The sequence below is a fragment of the Coenobita brevimanus genome, chromosome 82 (assembly GCF_032717465.1).
Source record: "Coenobita brevimanus isolate Jiangsu-jjx chromosome 82, ASM3271746v2, whole genome shotgun sequence".
NCBI lineage: Eukaryota > Metazoa > Arthropoda > Malacostraca > Decapoda > Coenobitidae > Coenobita > Coenobita brevimanus.
The window spans coordinates 7943592-7960964 of record NC_137035.1 but is presented as its reverse complement, the minus strand read 5'-3'; the positions used below and the strand labels follow the sequence as shown (position 1 = coordinate 7960964).

The 17373-nt window shown below is 42.9% G+C and overlaps 1 protein-coding gene and 1 pseudogene across 1 annotated transcript in view; both read right to left on the bottom strand.

Moving 5' to 3' along the window:
- LOC145409678 (uncharacterized) overlaps nucleotides 1-17373 on the bottom strand; it is a 631921-nt gene that overhangs the window by 314711 nt on the left and 299837 nt on the right. The gene's annotated exons all lie outside the window — the stretch shown is intronic.
- LOC145409730 (5S ribosomal RNA) lies at nucleotides 3134-3249 on the bottom strand (annotated as a pseudogene).

Genomic DNA, 17373 nt, shown 5'->3' with positions numbered 1-17373 from the left:
TTCTGCTTATGTTGATAATCTTTTCTCTCCGTTGGGCTCCTCCGATCACAACCTTATCACCTTAACCTCTCCTATCACTCCGGTACGGCGTGTGGACTCTCCAAAGAAACGTCATCTGTGGCACTTTGGAGCAGCAAATTGGGAGGCCCTCAGGAAGTACTTCTTTGATTTTCCATGGAATGATTATTGCTTCCATGGCAGGGAGGCATATGAGTGTGCCTTGCACATTACAGATGTTATTCTCTCTGACATGGAAGCATAGTCCTTTCTCATTTCCTTTGACTAATGCAAGAAAGCCTTGGTTAAATCACGCTTGTTCTAATGCTGTCCGGAACAAAGAGAGAGCCTATAAAAGGTACCAGAGCCAACCCACCCCTGAATCACATCTTTTATACGTTTCTGCCTGGAATCGTGCTAACTCTGTTCTTCGCTCTGCTAAAAATAATTTCATCCACATTAAATGCTCTCAACTCCAACTCGAATTCTTCCCGCTCCTTCTGGCACCTTGCCAAAAACCTGTCTAACAACTTTACCTCTTCAGTCTTCCCTCCTCTTTTCTACTCCCATGGCTCTGTAGCTATTTCTTCAACTGAGATAGCAGATCTCTTCACTCAGACTTTCTCCTCCAATTCCACTTTAGACGATTCCGGTGCTGTTTCTCCATCACTTCCCCCTTCTGACTTCCTCATGGCTGACATTAAAATTTCTTCAGCTGATGTATTTTCTGCCATCACAGGTCTTAGTACTAATAAAACATATGGGCCTGATGGAGTCCCTCCTGTTGTTCTCAAGAACTGTGCATCTGTGCTTACACCCTGCCTAGGCAAACTCTTTCGCCTTTGTCTATCAACCTGTACCTTTCCTTCTTGCTGGAAGTTTGCTCTCATTCTGCCAGTCCCAAAGAAGGGTGACCATTCTCATCCCTCTAACTATCGTCCAATTGCTTTAACATCCTGTATCTCAAAAGTTTTCAAGTCAATTCTTAATAGAAAAATTTTAAAGCACCTTTCCTATCACAATCTTCTTTCTGATCATCAGTATGGGTTCCATCAGGGACGCTCCACTGGCAATCTTCTCCCCTATCTTTCAGACTCCTGGTCATCCTCCTTTCGGGGCTTTGGCGACAGCTTTGCCATTCCACTTGACATCTCAAAGGCTTTCAATCGACCCTGGCATAAATCTTTAATTTCCAAACTGCCCTCTAACAGTTTCTATTCTTCTATCTGTGCCTTCTTCTCTAGCTTCCTTTCTGGTCGTTCTATAGCCATGGTTGTAGACGGCCATCATTCTTCTCCTAAATCTATTAACAGTGGTGTTCTTCAGGGCTCTGTCCTATCACCAGCTCTCTTCCTTTTATTCATCAATGACCTTCTAAGCTGTACATCTGACCCTATCCACTCATACGCTGATGACTCTACCCATCACCTTTCCATTCGGTTCTCGCAACGTCCATCTCAGCATTTACTTCAACAAACAAGGGATGAGGCTATGGCACATCTAAAGTCTGACTTGGCTCATATCTTTGACCGGGTAAAAATAATCTGGTTGTTTTTAATGCATGAAAAACTCAGTTTTTACACCTATCAACCCAACAAAATCTTCCACAGGTATAGCCACTAAGGTTTAATAATATTCTGCTTAATCATGCATCATCCTTGCACATGCTTGGGGTTTCATTTACTCGGGACATATCTTGGAAAGATCATATTATATCTCTTGTAAAATCTGCTACCAAGAGATTAGGTGTGTTAAGCTGACTCCGTTCCTTCCTTACCCCTACACAACTATTGACTCTATACACGGGTTTTATCCGCCCCCGTGTGAAGTACAACTTTCAAGTGTGGGGAGGCTCCCCATATACAGCTCATCTCAATAGGGTGGAGTCAAAGGCTTCTCATCTCATTAACTCTCCTCCTCGTACTGACTCCCTTCAACCTCTGTCTCTTCGCTGCACTGTTGCATCTTTATCTCTTTTCTATTGCTACTTTAATGGTCACTGCTCCTCTGAACTGTCTGCATGCCTTCCTCTACCTCTATGATGGGCGCGTAGCACCTGTCTAGCAGCAAACTCTCATCCCTTTTCTGTTCAACTCTCTAATGCAAGAATTGCCCATTCCTCCCACTCCATCATTTATGCAACAGGTCAACTCTGGAACTGTCTCCATCTGTCTGTATTTCCTGCTTCCTATGATCTCCAGTCTTTCAAACACAGTGTGTCCAGGCATTCTGAAATGATCGGATCTTGAATTTGGCTATCTTTGTTTTTCCCTTGGAAGGAACAATAATAGCGGGCCCATGGCCTTTGGTTCCTTCTTCCTCGCATAAAATATATACATATATATATACATATATATATATATATATATATATATATACCGTATATATTTGTGGTAGGTGGTGGCGACCATCATCCACTCACTTGATGTAGTGCTGCCTACTTCTTCCTTAGCCTTTATCATTCTTCTTCTGTGCCTGCCCTCCTCTCTTCCTATTTCTCCCATCTTTCCTGTCACTTCTTATTGCTTTTCTTTCCTTTACAGGTGGTTTTACATTAAGTGACAAGCCAAATGGTTTTCTGTAAGCCAAGAAACCATTTACAATGCTGGGTGGTAACCATATAACCAAACCATGCGTGCTCCCTATGTGTCAACAAGTGGGTTGCTGGAGGGTTAGTGGCCCCTCCCCATAAAACAAATAACTCAAAAGTCAGATGGCCACCCCTTGTGGGATTGTGGCGTCTGGCAAGATAGATAGATAGATAGACAAATAAATAGAGATATACAGATAGATAGATAGATAGACAAATAGAGATAGATAGACATGTACATATATATATATATATATATATATATATATATATATATATACTTACTGTGTGGGAAATATTTTCCCCCAGAGCAGTTGCGCTCTTTACTTTTTAAAATAGTTGTCCCTGTTAGAAGCAGTGCAAAACCCAGAGTGTTAATGACTGATTCAAGCGGTTTTATAACCCAGAGATTACGTTCTGTTTAATTCATTCATTCATTCATTGCCAGACGCCATGTATCCCAAACGGGGTGGCCAACGGCTTAGAGTTAATTGTTTTACAGGGAGGGGCACTAATCCTCCACCAACCCCACTTGACACGAAGGGATGCCAACAGCATCTGGTGTTCCCAGGTGGTCACCCATCCAAGTACTAACCAGACCCAACGTTGCTTAACTTCGCTGATCGGACGGGAAGCGGTGTACTCAACGTGGTTCTGTTTAATAATTCCTATTATTAATAAATTAAATGCTACTGCATTTAACCCTCGTAGACAACTTTACTGTAAATACATGTAAATATGTAGGAATTTTCCATTGACCTAATATTCTAAAAGACAGATGGACTAAGTATGAAGAAAGTAACGTAAAACTTAGAAACAGCAATAGTGAAAGGTGATGATAAAGATCTTCTTGAGATGGAGACTACCAAATCTGAAATTAAATTAGAGGAATATATAAGAATACTGTAGTGAAGATATCAGAGTCTAAATTGGCTAATACTACCGCAGAAACACAAGGTGTAGAACAGCGGAGTAAAGCTGTACTACCACAAATTACACTTCCAGAGTTTGATAGGGAGCAAAATTGGAAATCCTTTTGCAATCAGTTTAAATACTTAGTCCATGAAAGAACAGATCTGCCCAGTGTGAGTAAACTCTCCTATCTGTCAGGACAGGTCAAGAGGACGCCTTACAAGTTGATAAGGGAATTTACCTGTGAAAAAAAAAACAACTATGAGGTGGCTTTGATTATCCTCAGACAGAAGTATGAAGCAGGTCATTACCCAATTACTGTGGGCTCTAAATGAAAAATTACCCATATCTAAACATGATTTTGACTCCTTGCAAAATTTTCGGATTGCGATGAGTTGTAATATAAAGGCATTAGGTAATTATGAAGATGTTAAAGCTGCAGATCGGGTGATTTCTAGAACTGTGTACTTAAAGCTTCTACCAAGAACCAAGGATGCCTTGTAAGGTAGGTACTAAAATGATTATGTCTCCTGTGAGGAGACTGAGGAGGGCTTAATACAACTCTGTAAACATTTGCAAGGAACAGAAATGCCTGCTGAAACTAAACAGATGGGTGAAATAAGGAAAAGAACCACAAACCAACTGGTTGGGAAACCTAAGTCAGGGATGGCTAAGTCTGTACCTAAAGAAGAGATAGGTAATTTTCTTAGCTCCTTAAAATCAGAGGATAACACATTAAAGACAAGGAATAGACAAGCTGATGAAAATAAGGAGATAAAAATTTCCACGGCAAAGGACAGGAAGGTTTGTGTATCATGTGGTGAACAACATTCCAGTGCATCTTGTCAACATTATCCTGATTATGCGTCTAGAATAGTGAGGCTTCAGGAATTAGGGTGTTGTATGATTTGCATGAATTCTGAACACACTTCTGCAGACTGCATGATTAAACTAAATCTTTGCTTCAAATGTAAAAAAGACAATCATCATTGTGTTTTATGCCCAACGATGATGAAGCATGAGATTCCTAAAACTGCAAGTGTCAATATGACAGTTGCGAATACTCCAGTAATAATGCTAGGTGCAGTTCCAACTGGAGATGTGAAGGTCTATCTATCTATCTATCTATTCCCAGACGCCACAATGCCGTACGGGGTGGCCACAAACAAATTGCCTCCATGTCGCCTTGTCCCCCGCCATTTCACTGCCCTGCTCCCAACTTACACCCCCCTCTCTCATCTACCTCTCCACCCCATCCCTCCATCTCATCCTTAGCCTCCCCCTCCCTCTCCCCCCCCTCCACCTCACTCACATACACTCTCCTCATCAGTCTCTCACCCTCCATCCACTCCACATGACCAAACCACCTCAGTGTGTTCCTCCTAAAGCTTCCTATCATATCCACATCCACACCACAACGCTTCTTTATATCCTCATTTGTCAGCCTGTCTCTCCATGTGACTCCACAGACTCCTCTTAAATAACTCATTTCCACTGCTCTCACTCTTGACTTGTGTCCTTCTAACAATGTCCAAGCTTCACTTCCATATGTTAGAGTTCGTATCACAATACTGTCATGTAGTAACTTTTTCACTTCCATGCTCACTTCCCTGTTTCTTATCACTGCTTCCAAGGAACCAGCAACCATTCTTCCTTATTGCACCCTTTCATGCACTTCACCCTCCAAACCTCCATCCTTACTCATCACACTACCCAAGTACTTAAATGTACTCACATTTTCCATTTCCTCACCATCCAACCTCGCTGTACATTCACTGACTTCACCTCTCTCAAAGACCATCACTTTACTCCTCCCTGCATTCACCTTTAGATTCCGCTTCTTACACACTCTCCCAAACTCATCCACCAGGCCTTGCAGCTCCCCTTCGTCTTCACTCAACAACACAGTATCATCTGCAAACAACAGTACAGGGAGTTTCCAAACACTATCCTCTCTCACCAGGGCCACTCCAACATCCACTACCCTACCTTGTGCCGCTTTTATTACCCCAAACATGTACAGCTTGAACAACCATGGAGACATGACACATCCCTGTTTCAACCCAACCTTCAAAGAGAATAATCACTCAGTTCACCATCCACATGCACTGCAGCCTTAGCACCATCATACATACTCTTCACAGCATTCAACAACTTCCCATCTTCTCCATATATTCTTAATATTTTCCACAATCCTTGTCTATCTATCCGGTCATATGCTTTCTCCAAATCCATGAAAGCCACATACAATTTCTTTCCCTTCTCTAGAAACTTTTCCACTAAAGATCTAAGAATGAATATCTGATCTACACAACCTCTCCCCTTCCTAAAGCCTCCCTGTTCTTCTCCAACTAATTCCTCTGTGCTTTCCCTAACTCTATCAGTAAGTATCCTACCATACACTTTTCCTATTACACTATGAAGACAAATGCCCCTATGATTACCACACACTTCCTTTTCCCCTTTTCCTTTGTACAAGAGAATAATTATACCGCCTTCCAATCCTCCAGGACTCGACCTTCCTCCCAGGCCAATCTGCACATCTTCCACATCCATTCTACTACTATCTCTCCCCCATGCTTCAGCATTTCACCACACACTCCATCAATTCCTGGGGCTTTCCCCAATTTGACTTGGTTCATTGCTGCCACAACTTCCATCCTACTGATTTCTTCCTGTCTTCTCTCTTCCCTCCTTCTCCCAGCCATTCCCCAACCACTTATACTCGCATTCCTTCCATCCTGTATGTTCAACAATTCCTTAAATTGTTCTCTCCATCTGCTCACTTTTTCTCCCTTCTCCACTAGTAATCTACCATTTTTATCTTTCACTCCCCTGTTAACTTCACTGCCACCTTGTCTTACTTTCTTCACCTCTTTCCAGAACATTTTCTTACAGTCCCTCCACTTTACACTCAAATTCCTTCCAAATTCCTCATCCACTCTCTTCTTACTCTCTCTTCTTTCTACATATAACTCTCTCTGAACACACTTCTGCAGACAAGTGAAGGAAATGACAGAAAACAGAAACATATTTGCATGTACTCTTTTTGATAAGGGTGCACAGAAAACCTTCATTTTTGCAGATGTGAAGAAATTAAAGTTACCTATTACTGGCAAGGGAAATCTTGCCATTATAGGGTTTTTAACTACTAAGGAAGCTTAGCCCTCTGATTTACCTTTTTTTTTTTTTTTTTTTTTTTTTAACAGAACGGAGGAAGGAAAAACAAATGGGGAAAAAAAAATAAAATCCATACACCAGATTACTGGTGTCATCTATTCATAAAATATCTGTAACAGTTAGACTTGAACAGTTGTAGGTTGAAATTTGGAGGAAAACAACTCTGGGGAAGCGAGTTCCAGAGAGATGCAGTTCGGGGAACGAAAGAATTCTGATAGGCAGAAGTTCTGCAATATGGTTGAGTGACATTCCAGTCATGAGCGCTACCAGATGCCCATGTAGCACGAGGGAAGGAATGGAGAGGTGGCACCATGGACGCAACTTCGTCTGAGCATTTGCCAAAAAAATATCTGTAAAATAATGCAAGGGAGGCAACATTCCTTCTTACTTGCATGGGAGGTAGTTTATATGTAATGGCAGGGTTATTAATGATTCTAACAGCTTTATTCTGTATTTTGTCTAGTTGTCTTAATGCAACCTCTCCACAACCATTCCACAAGGGTGAGCAATATTCAAGCTGAGAGCGCACATGACTCTTATAAATTATAGCTAACTGCTCAATGGCGAAGAAGTTACGGACTCTGTACAATAATCCAAGTTTCTTTGAGGCGGTTTTAGCAAGTGATCTGATGTGAGAGGTTCAGCTGAGGGCACTGTTAAGTGAGACACCAAGAACTTCAATACTCTTGGAGATGGGAATATTAGTAGCACTGAAGGCAATGTACGAATCTGGCAATATCTGTCTATTAGTAAACTGTATATATTTAGTTTTACTAGCATTAAAAGAGACAAGGTTGTTTTGTCCCCATTCACTGATTGTAGACAGATTTTGATTTATGGAGATGGCTGTACTGAGTTGAGAGGTAGAGATATTAGACTTTGTAAATGGATGTCTGAGTGTGAATGAACTATGTAGTGTTGAGTCAACTGCATATGAGTGAATGGGATTGTGAGTGACAGATAAGAGATCATTAATATGAACCAGAAATAGGGTTGGCGCCAGAACTGATCCCTGCGGCACGCCGGCGTTAATTGAGTGGAAATTCGAATATACATCATCTACTTTTACTCTTATTTTTCTGTCACTAAGATAAGAAGAAATCAAAGGAACAAAAGACGTTAGTCCATAGCAAGGGAGTTTGGACAGCAGGGAACGGTGCCATACTCTGTCGAAAGCTTTAGAGATATCAAGAGCTACTGCATGAGTTTCTCCAAAAAGATCAATTGATTGATGAATGGTATGAGTTAAGAGGTTGAGTATGTCAATGGTAGATCTTTCGTGGCGAAAACCGTATTGTCTATCACTAATTAAGTTGTTGGATTCAAGATGTTTAACAATGTGCTTATTAATTAAAGTTTCAAATACCTTACCAGGAGAAGATGTGACAGCTATTGGTCTGTAACTGGAGGGGTCAGACGAATTTCCTTTCTTCGGAACTGGGTGGATATTGGCTTCTTTCCATGAATTTGGGAATAAAGAAGTACGTATGCATAGTCTGAATAATTTAGGTAGGACAGAGGCAAGTTCAGGGGAACACTTTTTCAAAACAATTGGCGGAATTCCATCTGGGCCTGGAGCTTTGTTGGTAGGTAAATTGTCTAGGATGGATTTTACGAATCTTATCTGTATTTTAAGTGGGGCAATTTCGGGAGAATCAAGTTCCAGTACTGAGACATTCTGGCTGGTATCATCTATGGTAGAGTTTCTTGCAAAGGTACTAGCAAAGATATCTGCTTTCCTACGTGGGTCATTTGTAATATTGCCATCTGTAAAACAACTAGGCGGATATAAATGCTATATAACAGCAGCTGTACTGGATAATATGGAAACAAGTATTATATGAGAACTAAAGGAAACCTCTGATTATCTACAAGGCTTAGGGAATAGGTAGGTTAAACAGAATATGAAATCAGATACTGCAGATCCCATAAAAAGGATAATTGGTTCAGATTACTGTGAAAGATTCCTATATAGGACTTTCAAGAAGAATAAAGTATAGTTGCTCAAGAGTCCAGGAGGTAACCTTATTATGTGACAGTTGCCTTTTCAAAAGCAAATAAAAGGAGAGGCCAAACTGGTAGACTCAGTCTTTGTTACCCCCACACAGTTACTGATGGTAGCTAGAATAGCTGCAGGATTAGAACCTACACTGATAAATGACTTGCTGGATGAAAAAACTGAACCTGTACACAAATTGTGGGACCTAGACAGCATAGAAATACACTCTGAGGAATGAACCCCTGAAGATAAAATAACTTTGGATTTGTATCACCAGCCTGTGGAATTTAGAGATGGACACAGTGGTAGGTGGGGGCACTTCCAATCCATTCAATTGATGTAATGCTGCTCTCGGGTGTCTACCCTTTCCTCTCCTCCATCCTTCTTTCCTTCCATCCTCTTCTGTCTTTCTTTCCTACATTCTTTCCTTGTCCTTCTACCTACGGGAGACTTTACACTCCCTTTTTTGTCTTTTTTTCCTTTATTCTTTCCTGTTACTTCTGCCTGTGGGCGACTCTACACTGAGTGACAAGCCAAATGGTTTCCTGTACACCAAGAAACCATTTACTATGCTGGGTGGTAACCATATAACCAAATTTTGGCACCTGGTGGTTTAGTGGGTAACTACAGGGCTCCAATCGGATTAAGCCTATGAAGATTTATATCTAAGGGTTGGTTGGGGTTTATTGCTCACATAATGCCATCCATGGCTGAGTGAGGCTGATTACTCTCATCTTAAATATCAGGACCAACTTGCCTAGCCCCGGGCTCCTATGCTCCTCATGGGGCAACGTAGCATTGGATGATGGATGGATGGATGGATGGACAGTATTGGGTAGAATTACCTTGGAAGCTAGACAATTGGAGTTCCCAACAAATTACCAAGCAGCTAAGGCTCAGTTAATTTCTCTACTAAGAAAGTTGAGAGATAAACCGGAACATATAATGATATATGATCTATCTATCTATATACCTAGGCTGCTTCCCCCAAGGAAAGGGAGGTAGCCGAGACAGGACGACACACTCCCCATTTACTCATCCATTCAAACACATTCATGCCCATCTTAGCCCCAAAGGGGAGAACGGACAGATCCTCACTGCACCACACCGCACAAGGGTCAACTGCGCAATGCAATCAGTGACATCCGCAGCAGGGCCTGACAGCAGAACTGGTTTACCCCTGCCACATCATAACAGACCCATCCCCTTACCCGCACCTGACCTGACTAGCTGATCAGACCAAAATGCGGGAGAATATCCCCTCAGGGCTGTGTCATCACTTATTCATTCACAATTTCTCTCCATTTATTTCTGTCACGCACAGCCACTCTTCCTTGCTCAACAGACATCCCTCCCGCATCCAACGCTCTCTTCACACTGTCCATCCATCCTATTCGTGGTCTTCCTCTCAGCCTTACACCTCTCACATCAGATCTAGTTATCTTTTTCACCAATCGCTCATTATCCATTCTCTCCATATGCCTAAACCATCGCAACACCCTCTGCTCAACTCTACCAGCCATCTCCCGAACAACTCCAGTTCTCCTTCGCACTTCATCATTTCGCACCCGATCCATACGCATCACCACACATACTCCTCAGACACCTCATCTCCATTACATTCAAATTTTTCCTCTCTGCTACACCCATATTCCATGTTTCAGCCCCATATAACGCAGTCAGTACCACAACACCCTCATACAGCCTTCTCTTTACATCCATTCTAAGCGAACGACATCTAAACTCTTTTTTCATTCCTCCCAGCACCTTTCCTACTTCATTTATTCTAAACTTCACTTCTGCATCTATTCTTCCATCCACAGCAACAAGTGACCCTAGATATTTAAAACAATCTACCTCCTCAAGCAACTCACCATTCAAAACTATATTCATCCCCCTACTATCTATCAACCTCGTACACTTCATCACTTTACTCTTATTCTCATTTACTTTCAATTTCCTCCTTTCACACACCCTTCCAAACTCCTCTACCAACTGTCTCAATCTCTCCTCTGAATCAGTCACCAGTGCAGTATCATCTGCAAACAGCAGCTGCTTCAGATTCCACTCTCCACCATCAACTTTCACCAGACTCAGACCTCCACCTAAAACTGTTGCATTCACCTCCCTTACAACACCATCCATGTAAACATTAAACAACCATGGCGACATCACACATCCCTGTCGCAGCCCCACTCTCACGGGAAACCAATCACTTACAGCATTTCCCACTCTTACACACGCTCTACTATTTACATAAAAACTTTTCACCCCTTTTAGTAACCTACCATCAAGTCCATACAATATTAAAACAGTCCACAAAGCCTCCCTATCAATTCTATCATACGCTTTCTTTAAATCCATAAATGCCCAAAACACATCCTTGCCTTTCGCTAAATACTTTTCACACACTTGTCTCACAGCAAACACCTGATCAACGCATCCCCTCCCTCTCCTAAAGCCACACTGCTCATCACCAATCACTCCCTCTGTACCCTCTCTAACTCTCATAATTAACACTCTACCATATATGATAATATTATAAAAGATCAACTGACGAATAAATTTACAGAAAAGGTAGAATTCCCTGTTAATCATAAAAAAAGGACATGATTTACCAAATCATGCTGTAAGCAAGGATTCAATAGCAACTCCCATAAAGATAGTTTTCAATTGTAGTAGTAAAGTGTCCAAAGGATTTGCTAGCTTGAACGATTGCCTATACTCTGGACCTACATTAACAGAGAAATTAGGGAATGTATTACAAAGATTCAGAGAGAAACCTTATGCTTATACAGCAGACATTAGTAAGGCTTTTCTCAGAATAGGACTGAGAGAGGAGGATAGGAATTTACAAATTCCTCTGGGCTCAAGACCCTCAAAATGAGGATAGTCCATTGAAAACTTACTGTTTCCGATCGTGCTCATTGGCTCTTCGGCTAATCCTTTCCTACTCTGCAACATTTTAAAGCATCATTTTGAAAATGCCAGAAGCCCAGAAATAGGGCAAGCTTTTTATATGGATAATATGCAAGGTGATGCTGACATAGAGACGGAAGCATTGAAGGCTTATGAAGTAGTCAATTCTGAATGTGGAAAGGCAAATTGGCAGTTACAGAGCTGGAATAAAAATTCACCACTTTTGAGAAATACAAGAGGACTATTCAAGTACTGACATTCTCGAAACTCAAAATGTGTTGGGTCTTAACTGGGATACAAAGGCTGATGAAATAAGTTTAAAGCCGATTTAGTTCTCTGATGTCACTCTCACCAAGAGGTCCCTGTTAAGTCAGGTCTCCATGTTATTTGACCCATTAGGATTGGTCAGTCCTACAGTTATTAGGGGCAAATGTTTAATGCAAGAGGCTTGGTGACAAAAGATAGACTGGGACACTGAGTTAGGTGAGATGTATATTGAACAATGGGAATAGATTAGAAAGGAATTTGAAAAAACATTTATTTCCAGAAATATAAACAGTAATGAGAAGTCACATTTACATATATTTTGTGATGCTTCTCGAAAGGCATATGGAGCAGTAGCTTACTGTGCAACAGGAGAGGATAGTAAGATTATTATGTCCAAAACCAGAGTTGCACCAATTAAAGGAAGAACCCTACCACAAATGGAACTGGCTTCCATACAATTAGGAACTAAACTGGCCAGGATTCTTGATACTCAGTTTGAGGATATTTATATATGGACTGACAGTGAAATTTGTCTTTACTGGATAGGAAAGGAAGACAGTAAAATTCCTTTTGTTTGCAATACAGTGAAGACTATAAAAGAAGTCTTCCAAATTTAAATTTATGCATGTATCCTCCAAGCAAAACCCAGCTGATCTGCTCTCTAGAGGTTTGACAGTAGAAACTGATCAAAGATAACTTGTGGTTTAAGGGTCCTAAATGGTTACTCGCCAAAGACTGGCCTGAGCAGAAACAGTATAGTACTGCTGAGGTTAGTGTTGTAAACTTGGATCCTGTAGTACCTGAGCCAGATGTAATTGACATCAGTAGATTTTCATCAATAAGACAACTTCTTAACACTACTAAAGTAGCTGTTAAATTTTTTAATAAGAAAATGAGATCTGAGGAGTCTGAGCCCATGGAATATTGGCTGAAAAGGTTTCAAAGAAACTACAACGGAGAGATTTCTGACCTTTTATGCCAAGACACTAGCAAAAATAATAAGCTTATACAAGATTTAGGATTATTCTTAGACAGAAAGGGTCTAATTAAATGCTGTGGCAGAATAATAAAGGCTGATTTGCCTCTCCAAACTAGACATCCTATATTGTTACCCAAGAATGATTACTGTAAACCCTCCACTATCCGATGTAATAGAGCCAAAGGCATGTCCGAAAAGTGGGTCCGTCCAGATAGTGGGCCCTTGCCTCCTGGACTGGTACTTATGGACCCTAACCGAGCCTAACTCAGAAAACCACCTACATAACTCTCTACCGGACAAGCATAGCACCTATTTAAGACCCTATTCACATGGACAGGAAGTACGAAATAAATGAAATGGACCCAGAAAATGAGGAATTAGAAGTATGGAAAATTTTTTGCAGTGTACAGGGTACTTACAACACATCCGTGGACGTTCGTTACGAAGATTAACCTGCCTCCTCTAAGGCTCTGGCAGGGATGAAAATGCTCCTGAAGCACGTACATAATCCAGTGTTGTGCTGCACTTAATCCTTTGCACTATGAGTTATAATTGTTTAACACTGCACATTCTGTTCTTGATTGCACCACACCAGTTTCAACTGCCAGTTTACACTCTGTACTTAATCTTTGCACTCTGAATTCTAATTTCATAACACTGCACAACACTGTAAATTCCCATGTGGTCTAATGGCGAGGTATTGCAGTTTATTCACTGTTTATTCACAAAAACGAGCATGTGCAGCATTCACTGAATGAGTGTCTAGTCAGGACAGTAGTTAGGAGGTAACTGGGGAGGGATGGGGGAAGCAAGCAGCGAGCGTAAACACAGCTGTTTGGCACTGCGCGCTAATTTCAAAGTACAGTTTAAAAAATGTCAGATTTATAATTTTTTAAATACTTTTTTTGGCCATTTTGGGGTTCCAAAGGCTGGGGCCCAAAATGTCCGGTAGGTGGGGAGTCCAGATAGTGGGCGTCTGAATAGTACAAGAATTACTGTATTTTGCAAATTGTTAAGGAAGCCCATGAGTTAACACTTCACAGAGGTGCGCCGCAGATTCTGGCCTGAATCCGAGAAAGGTATTGGATCTCTAAGGATAGACAGGTAGTAAAGAAATATTTCAAGAGTTGCATTATTCGTAGGAGGTGTGAACAATGACCATATGGCTATCCAGGACCACCTGCTTTACCAATGGATAGAGTAAATGTATGTCGGCCCTTCAAAGTAACTGGAGTTGATTACATAGGGGCTATATATTTTATGGGTGAGCGAACTCCCCATAAGGTGTATTTACAGAATGTTTCTTTACTTGCACCTACACAAGGGCAGTCCATCTACAAATGGCAGAAGATTTAAGTTCAGAGACATTCCTGAATGTATTTAGAAGATTTGCTGCTAGAAGATCTTGTCCTAGTAAATTAATAGGCGAGAACGGAACCAATTTCGTCGGAACAGCACCTCCACTTTCAATTATAATGAATGACCCAAAGGTTAAGTTGGCACTGGGAATCCGAAATTGTACCTGGAAGTTCATAGCTCAAAGGGCGTCATCGCAAAACGGATTTACCGAATGAATGACTGGTATTGTGACGAACTGCCTTAACCCCTTAAACGCAGATCGTCGCGTTTGCGACGCTCGGCGAAAAGGACATAATGGCGGATCGTCGCGTTTGCGATTCTAGTAAATTTTGAATAACTGCGGGCAAGCAGGCTCCAGCTGGTATTGTCTATCAGTACCGCCACCCTTTAGCTACTTTTAGCACACTTGACCTTTGTACTACTGACCTCGGTTGTTGCCAAGTATCATTTTTTTTACCCACCCACGCACCGCTGCCTGGCCCTCCCTCGTCGTGTGATATGGCAGCGCGCGGACAGCTCAGACGTGTCAATCTGTGCCTTCCTCTCGCAAGCACTTTATGCTAATTGGAAACGCTTGTTTCCCCAGTTGTCACACTAGCATTTTTTCCCGCAGTTTGCCCCTGTTTAGCGTCAGTTTACCGCAATCTTTGAAGGTGACACCATGTCTCACTCAAGCTCTTCCGAGTCTGTGCCTTCCAGCCCTCCGAAAAAGGGCTTTGTGACCTCCACCCCGTACAAACCCTTACTAGGAACTGCTAAGGGCCTTAGTGACTCGGCTATAGGGATTGAATTGTTGAAAGTGTCAATGGATTATGGTAGTGACGTCGGTGTGTTATCTAGCCTTGCCGAGTAAGACACTCTATCGAGTGCTGAGTCTGAGGTGCCTGAAGTGACAATTCCTGTGCCCAGCACCTCAACAGGCAAGGCTCCAGTGAAAAGGGGTCTAGTGTATGGAAAGGGGGCCAAGGTGAGACGAAGTGGTGACCCCGCTTCCCAGCCATTGTCTTCCTCAGATCGGCCATTGTCCCCTACACCAGGTCTCGCCACCGCCATACCGCCACGCACTCCCAGCCCCATTCTCTCGTCGTCATCTTCAGCTGTACCTTCTCCAGAGTCTTCTGAGTCTCCTTCACCACCTCGGAAGGGAAGTAAGCAGTCTGGTTTACATAGAGGTTTCCGTAGGCCCCGTGTCCGTGCTAGTAGGAGTAGAAAAGTGTCGCCTAGTGTTAGAGTTAGTGGTAAGGTTACTCGCACTAGGCAACTCACCACTCAGGCCACTGCGAGTGACCTTGAACCTTCTCGTTATCTCCCCACCACCACCACCACACCGACACGACCTAGCACAGCCTCTGCCACACGGCCTGCCTCACCCACTGCCTCACTGCCTGCCTCACCCATTGCCTCACCGCCTGCCTCACCCACTGCCACACGGCATGCCTCACCCCCCGCCGCCCCCACCACCTCCCAGCCTAGGCAGGGCACTCTGGATGCCTTCGTATGGTCTGAGGGCTCAGATTTTGTGCCAGAAGATCTGCCCTTTGATGCCAGTGGATGTGGGATACAGGCTGACTTCCCTGTCCCAGAGGATGGTGAATGTGTGGACTACCTGTTGGCCTTCCTTGATAACGAAGTAATGGAGCAGATTTGTACCGAGACGAACAGGTACGAAGGGCAATCTGCTGCATTTCATGAAGGTGAAGGTGATGCTGCAACCCCATCCATGTCGCGGATGGCAGCATGGGTTCCTGTAACGATCAGGGAACTATTTGTATTCATCGGCTTGATGCTTCTTATGCCACATAACTGGAAGCACAAGCTCGAGGAGTACTGAAGTGCTGACGATCTTTGCCCCACACCCATCTTCAACAAATACATGAGTCGTGATCATTTCAGGCAACTCATGACTTACCTTCACTTTGGCAACAATGATGAGCCTTCCCAAACTGACCCACTATGGAAAGTGAGGAGAATCCTGAACCTGATCAAGGACAAGTTTATGACGTTCCTTCGGCCCTTCAAGAAAGTTGTGATTGACGAGTCCTTGGTTTTGTTCAGGGGCCGTCTTCGGTTCGTGCAGTATATTCCTAGCAAACGCCACCGCTTTGGAATAAAGTTTTTCGTGCTGTGCAACTGCAAGACGGGGTTCATCCTAGACTTCGTTATCTACACCGCCAGCAATGTGGACTTGGACAAGACTGACCCCCTTGGAATCTCTGGTTCTGTGGTGAAAGTGCTTTTGGAAAAGTACTTTGGCGGGAATCATGTCCTGTATACGGACAATTATTATACAGCTCCCAAACTCGCCAAGTACCTTTCAGAACACGGCGTCGGATCCTGTGGCACTGTCCGGAGCAATAGGGCACACTACCCTGCCTTCCTCGAGGCTGAAGGATCAAAGCGGGGAGACGTGCACCTGAAAAAATCGGACAAAATGCTGGCGATCAGGTGGCACGATAAGAGAATCGTCAATGTGCTCACCACAGTTCACAAGGGGGAAATGCAAGCCACAGGGAAGGCCGACAGAAGGACTGGCGATCCTGTGATGAAGCCTGATGCTGTGATTGACTACAACATCAATATGCGGCTGGTGGACAAGTCTGATATGATGATCGGAGAGATAGACTGCCTGAGGAGGAACCGTCGCTGGTACAGGAAGGTGTTCTTGCACTTGCTTGATATGTGCATGCTGAACGCCTTCATCCTGTATAAGATCAAGAACAGGAAGCCAGCAAACTACTCTCTCCAGCGTTTTTCTAAGACTTGTGTGTACCGCTGCTTCAGCGTTTTGGGCAGGTACTGCCATCAGGTCCCAGGTGCCACTCACACACACCTCCAGACCGCCTACAGTGCCAGGACTACCTTCAGCGACACCGCCTGGAGCCACTGCCTAGCACTGCCAAGAGGGGAAAAGCACTCAGGAGGTGTCATGTGTGCAGCCACACTACCAGGCAAGACAGAATATTTAGGCGCACCTCCTTGCAGTGCAAAGAGTGCAAAATTCCCCTCTGCGCTTACCCGTGTTTCTTTGACTACCACAGCCTGACTAGATATTGAAAATAAGGGTAAGAATCTTGTAAATAATACTGAGAGTGACAGTGATACTAGTGTTTAGTTTTCTTTTACGTACTGACAGTGACAGTCTGATGAGTGTAAATTAGTGTATGTAGTTGT